Genomic DNA, 7358 nt, shown 5'->3' with positions numbered 1-7358 from the left:
ATTTGATGGCATAGTTTTAGCCGATTATATTATTTAGCATGTTGTATGATGTTCATTCGTTTTCCCGCATATATTATCTCATCTTTGCATTAATACTCTCTGAAATTGCATTTAAATGCATTTTTATGCCTCATTTGTGTGATTGTGGTTTATGCATATGTTGTTGCATATGTTGTTACGTGACATTTCTAAATGTGATTACATATTGAGAGTTTATTTATTGTTGTGTGTTTTAACTTTGTTTTCTTTTTCATTTTGATCTCTGTCAAAAAGGGAAAAGTTTATTTTTATATATATATATATATATATATATATATATATATATATATATATATATATATCAACTATGAAATGATTAATGATTGGATTCAAATCGAATAATATCTCAAATTTTCCAAACATAAAAAAATGGGATATTGAAATTGTGATGTCGGTAACATTGTTATCCTCGCTCTTTTTCGTCTTTGTTTTGATGTTTTTTTTAACATTTTCGATTTGTTGTAATTTTATTTATTGCTTTGATTACCTTGGTTGTGATTTGATCATTTACTTCAGATTATACCATGTATCACTCTTTACGTTCTAAAAAGTTAGACTTGATCCATTTCAATGTGTTTTTTTATCATGAACAAGTTAGTCAAAAGTTAACATATGTGTGACTTGTATCACAAGTTAGAAAACTTGAAACAAGGTATCTTTGATGCATGACTCAAATCAACATATAGCTTATTGAAATAAAAAAAAATCATTTGAAAATTAAGATTTTGGCTATGTATTTCTAATTCGAATTAAGGAATTGTCTGTCTCAAATTAGAGGAAACCATGACTCGAATCATGATTCTTTTTTACTCGAATTGTGATTCTTTTTTATTAAAATCATGACCAAAAAAACTTTTAAAAATTAACCAAGAATTTAATAAGGAAATTTCTTGACTCGAAACACAGGCATCACATCATGATTCGAACCCAAACTTGTTATTTCCATATTTTATCACATTGATTCAAATCATTCTTTCCTCTTATTCAAATCACGACCGTATGAATTCACTTAACTCTATGTTCATTTTCTCTCACTTTTGTGCCTAACTTCTAACACCTATTGTCATACCCCAATATTTGTCATACTCCTTTCAATTTTTATCTGGCTCATTGTTGTTTTCCTCTGCATACATAGTGCTCTTATTAACCATTCATTTAGATAATTTCATCTGCATACTCAGGCCAAGTTCATTGCATATCATTCATTTGAATTTACATCTTCGAAAATAGGCATCATGGATTCAAAGTTTGGTTAGTTATAACTGACCAGGAAATCCTAATTTCTTGATCTTTTAGTATTTATGGGCCATGTGTGTGACATTTGATGTGGATTTAATCAGGACTTGCAAAGGGTCAATATGGACAACTATGAAATTTGCATTGGATTCATTGACCTTTGTATGGGCTTTATTCCTTGCATTTTAGTCCTAGCTACTTGATTGGGATTTAACGCGTCTTCAAAGTTCATTTGAGAAGGACATTATGAGTTCATATTTAGAGTCAAGATTCAAGATTGGCACAAGATTAATTCAAAGGTCGTGCAATTGGGAGGGAGAGTTCATTAAAGATAAAGGCTTTCAAATTCATTTATCATTACAAAAGATCATCAAAGTTTACATTTTCAAACATCCATTTCATTACACACAAGTCCATACAAAATTACACAAAACTATACTTTTTTTGGCCCACAACTGACTTTTGGTCAACTATTGACTTTTTGGTCAAATAGTTGACCAATGTCACCTGACCTAACCTAGACCCTAGTCAACCTTGCTTCATAGAATATTCTTCCAAAATCTTTCAAGTGCTTCATGAGTCTTGATGTTGCACCAAGCTTCTTAATGCCCAATCCATGCTTTGCCTTGTTCCATGTCTAGCACACCCTCTTACCAAATGCTAACCCTGGGAAACAATACCAAACATTTCCATCGTAAGCTAACTCATTATCTCATAGCAGTTTCAATTCACTAACCCAAACATGACATTTTGATGTAAGCACTGCATTCAATTAAATTAAGTGTTACACCATAATCCAAATCTGAGCATTACAGTGTGGTAACAGTTCCGTTTCAAAAGAACAACAACCAAGCACTTCATTTAGCATATAAACAAATCCAATTCCATTTGATACAATCGTGCATAACCTATCATTCATTTTTTGAACTAATAGCATAAGGTCATCCAATTTCTGCAATACTAATTATAGAAGCATCTTCGCATTGTCCTAAAGTGAGTCCAAGGTCATGCATGATTCAATGTTGTAATTTTTTTTAAATGACATGAGTTCAACAAGTCAAACAACAAGTGTCACCAACAACTAGTTCAAAAGTAACACCATGGGCATATCATCACCATTAAAGCAATGAACTCAAGTTGAATAATTCAAGTAACTTAATTGTTTGCCAAAATTTACATCATCACATAACCATAACAACCTGCACTCATCCCTTTTGACAATTCCTAATTCAATACCACTATCTTAGCATTCAACCTATTAATATACATGCTAACAGTCAGCAATCAATGTCATTGTCTGCAAATTCAAATCCCAAACTTCCATATCAACCAAGTTCATAACAGCACCAGCTGGATTCAAACAAAAATCATGAAATGTCAGCTTCACTACACATGTAATGAAATTAAACAAATCCTAACCATTCTAACAGTCCAATTAACTAACCTCTTCCATAACAACTCTAGCCTACTTCATGCAAACATGTCAGTAATTGATCTTTACTAACTGAAGAGTAATAAGTTTCTAACACCAATTAACAATTCTAGTAGCAGGGCATAGTAATCAACATGAGCATCACCAGTGGAAATTAACAAAGCACTAATAGTTCATAACATCTCAAAAATTAATAGTGAAGATTATGCAAGCAGTTACTTCATTACAATACGCACACTATCACCAAGTTCTACTTCATTAGCTAACTGAATTTTAACACTTCAAGTTCAATTACTTTCATATCTAATTAACATTATTAACCAACTCAGCAGTCCAAACACATTCTAACAATAACTAACATTTCTTAATTCATTCAAAACTAATTAACCAATTACTAACACTAATTTTTTTAAACTGATTCTATCAAAATTTTAGACAGAATCCATTCATTAACTAAACTTTAAAATTCCATAACAGTGAATTAATATGGTTGGCTTCTACAACTAACCTCTTCAAAATCTCACTAACTAACTAACCTCTTCAAAATTTCATTAATTATTTCTAACACTCTAACAAAATTTCAACATAGCAATTAGTTGTCACCTATTCAAGCGGCTCACACAAACCATTTGAACTTTAACAAAACTGACTCAAGCTCATGATTTCACTAACTGACACATTAACTAACATTTAACCTAACTAACTTTATAACTGACTTTTTAACAGAAATTTCTAACGAGGTTTAACTGCTAACCAATTTACTCAAGAATAATCTAACACTGCCAATTCAGTTAAAACCTCACACCTTTATAAATCAATCACTCATTCCAATCATTTAAGGTGGCAATCACATTATCCAGAAAATCACCAAATCATCAACATTTTGATCGAGCTCTCTCTGATCTCTCTTCGTTCTCTCACTGAATGCTCTGGGAATCTCATTCAGTTTCATCACTCTTACCTTATAATTCTCTTTGCTCATTCGCATCAATCTTACCTAATCCTCAATACCACACAGATTCAACAACGCACAATTTTCCTACAAACTACATCTGATTGGAAGAAGAAGAAGGAAATTGAAGCAAGAAGAGTTTGGAAGCGTTAAGTTTACCTGGACATTCTTGATTTCTCTTCGAATTCCTCATTGTCTTCACCACTGCAACCATCATAGGGACATGTTTTTGTCACGAAGGTTAGCTGGCTTACATCTCCTTGCTTAAATTGCCTTACCACTGGTGGTGTGAAAAAAAAACGGTTATTCAAAACTAAATTGATCTATTTTTAAAAAACCAAACCAAATGCTAAAATAAGAATTTGGATATCCATTTTGTTATCCAAATATAAACCGTTATCCATTATAAAAATTTGATTTTGTTATTGGGTATTCAAATTTTATTATGCCTTAAATTTTTTTATTTTTCTATTTTCATTTTTTATCACATTATAAATTAATTTTATATTTTAAATTATTTTAAATTTTATAAAAAAAATTAAATTTTTTATAAATAATTTTTTTAATTTTCAAAAAGGTTATTTTTTCAAATTTTCAGAATAAAAAAACTTTTATTTTCAGAATTTTTTAAAAATAAAAATAAAAAATTTATTTCAAGAAATTTTTTATTTTCCATTTTTTTCAGTTATTTTTATTTTTTAGAATAATTTATTTTTTAAGCTTTTTTTTTTTATTTTCAATTTTTTTTTGCATTTTCAGAATATAATTTTATTATTTTCAACTTTTTTTTGATATATATATATATATATATATTTATTTTTTTTGAATATTTGTTTTTTTATTTTTTATTTTTTAAATTATTTTTTGTATGTTTTTTAAATTTTAAAAGAAAAAATATTTTAAAACCTCATAAAATTTGTTTATGTTTTTAAATTTTAAAAAAAATATTAATTAAAAAAAATAAATTAAATTAAATAATTTTGATTAAAATCAAAACCCATTTAAAACCGGTTCAGAATTTTAAATTGGTTTTTGTGAGAAGTGGTTTGGTTTATAAACCATAACCATAAAAATGGATTGGTTCATACTAAATGATATCTATGCACACCCCTACTCACCATGATGTAGAGTATGTACTTGGGAGTCAAACCCCTAGGGTTTAGACTCCAGATAGTTCACCATTTTAATTTGGATCTTTAGATTTAGTTTTTTTTTTTGGATTTGATTTAGGTTGCGGGAGAAGATTTAGAAAAAATCAAGGTGATATTGTGAGAAAGCATGGTGAGACGGTCACACCGATATGGGTTTGAGGGGATTGGCCCTCCGTCGCCGGAGGCGATAACGTTTGGGTGAACATTGAAAATGAATGTGAGCACATTCTGAAAACTTGTCCTCATCAATTGAGTCTTCTTTTTTGGGCTTTCACAAGCCCTGACCCATATGTTTTGCTGCTCGCACACCATTTACAAACCTGCACCTCCAAGTGACTTCAAGAAATAACAAAGAATAACATGGGCTTTGTTACTTCAGGCTCAGTGCCCCATTTAACATTCACACGCCTCCATTGATGTGTTAAACCACCCCTGTATCCCTTTTTTTTGTTGTTATTTTTCATTATTTATTTATTATATTTGTTTAGTTTTCTTAAATTGTTTTAAGTCCATTTTGATATTATTTTTTTATCCTCCTAATGCATCTTGTCATGAATTTAGGAAAATAAATAATGTGATTTTAGGCCATATTTGCTTAATTTAATTCATGCCTTGGAAAAATAATAATCAGATAATACATTAGTGTAGAATTTGACCACTAATATTTTAGGGTTAGTTCTCTAATTAGATTTGACCAATAACATTAACCATGCTCCCCTTAGTTCTAGGTTATTTTAGAATTATAGGCATGTTGCTTTAATTTCCCTTATAACTTAGGTTTAGAGTTCAAATGTTTGATCTACAATTGGAATTTCACCTTGTTTGATTAAGTTGATCAAAGTCTTATTTGATTAACTAAATTCTTTGACATGTGACTATTCCCTCATTCTAGTCAAGTGATCAGGAGTCTCTCGATCACTTGATAAGACTAGTCCCTTGTACCGGAACTGCTTTGGATCTTTCAAGACGAACAACTCAAGACTTCACTCAAGTCCATACAAGTCAGACACAACATTGCAGATAGACTAAAGGCTAAATTACTATTTAAGCACAACAAAGATCTCTCCTCAACACTTGTTAGATACAATTCGAATTGTGCGTCACGAGCCTTAAGCAGTAGAAAATGGGTAAGAGGGAGAATTCCTATCCTCGTTTTAAATATCTTTGAGTACGTGACAAATGACTCAGATGCCCATAATATTCACCTCTACTCATAGACTTTAGTGCAATTCGAATCAAATAATTGTCAAGTCTCATTCTTCAAGCAACATTGCATCATCAGAATCAACAAACATTATTTTCTTCAACGCTTGTCAATCATGATGAGAGTTACATGCCACAAGCCTTAAGCAATGAAGAATGATTGGAGGGATCATTCCTATCCTTATTTATAGTACCTTTTAGTATGGGGCGTAGGCCTCAGTTACTCAAAGTAGTCGCCTTCGTTCATAAACTTTAATGTAGTTCGAATCAAATAATTGATAAGTATGTTTCAACAATCTACATCAACAATACATTTTCTCTTTGGATCAAACACAACAATAATCCTTTTTGATGTCCACACATCTTTTAGGTCAATCACCTTATGGTTAAGCACTTATCTCTAAATCAATCTCTTCATGCCTTTCCTTATGGAGCGTCATGCTCTAACAACTTCTCATCATGCCTTATATAGTTACATACTCTGACAACTTTTTCTTGCCTTGTAAAGTTACAGACTTTGGAAACTTTCCTCTTTCCCTGTAAAGTTGCAAACTCTGGAAATCTTTCTCCTTGCCTCGTAGAGTTACAAACTATGGAAACTTCTCTTTTTACCCTGTAGAGTTACAGACTCTAGCAAGACCCTTTCTTCCCTTTATGCTCTATAGAGTTACAGACTCTGGCAACCTTGCTTTCTGCCGTGTAGAGTTACAGACTCTGGCACCTTTTCATTCCACCTTGAAGAGTTACAGACTCTGGCGATCTTTCATTCTGCCTTGTGAAGTTACGGATTATGGAAGATCTTCATACAACATCCTGTAGAGTTACAAACTCTGGAAAACTCCTATTCTTTTATAATGCTTTGTAGATTTACATACTCTGACAAATCCTATAATCCTTGTATTGGTCACACCATCTATTGGTTAATGCCACACTCTTTGATTCAAATTCCACTTTATCTTTCTCATTTAGGCTAATCACCATCTATTAGTTAATGTCATAATCTTTTACTCTTTTTTGCTAATTACCATTTATTGGTTAATGTCACACTTTTTTTATTCAAGCAATTTTCTTCGCCTTTTGGCAACCTATCAACTCTTTCCTTTTTTTCCATCCTTAGTTCCACGAACTACAAAGCTCTGATTTTCTCATTGCACTATGAGAATACGTAGGCACAAGGGTTCGAATCCTTAGCGAGCACATTAATTATTAAATGTTTTTTTCCTTTTACAAAAAACATTTAGATGACAACACATATACGCACAAAGAACGATCAAAATGGTTCCCGTTGAGTACAACAGATGTGAGGTGGTGCTAATACTTTCCCCTTGCATAATTGACTTCATTA

General features: G+C 31.3%; 1 long non-coding RNA gene across 1 annotated transcript; it reads right to left on the bottom strand.

The window, feature by feature from the left end:
• Positions 1-1600: 1600 nt before the first annotated feature.
• LOC127092679 (uncharacterized) lies at positions 1601-3966 on the bottom strand. Its single transcript, XR_007792257.1, has 2 exons — positions 3819-3966; positions 1601-1941 (listed from the first exon to the last, which is right to left on the bottom strand). It is a non-coding gene; the product is annotated as an uncharacterized LOC127092679 (long non-coding RNA).
• Positions 3967-7358: the final 3392 nt, after the last annotated feature.

Source organism: Lathyrus oleraceus, chromosome 6 (genome assembly GCF_024323335.1).
Source record: "Lathyrus oleraceus cultivar Zhongwan6 chromosome 6, CAAS_Psat_ZW6_1.0, whole genome shotgun sequence".
Lineage (NCBI taxonomy): Eukaryota > Viridiplantae > Streptophyta > Magnoliopsida > Fabales > Fabaceae > Lathyrus > Lathyrus oleraceus.
The sequence above is the reverse complement of the archived record's forward strand: the minus strand, read 5'-3'. Positions and strand labels throughout refer to the sequence as shown.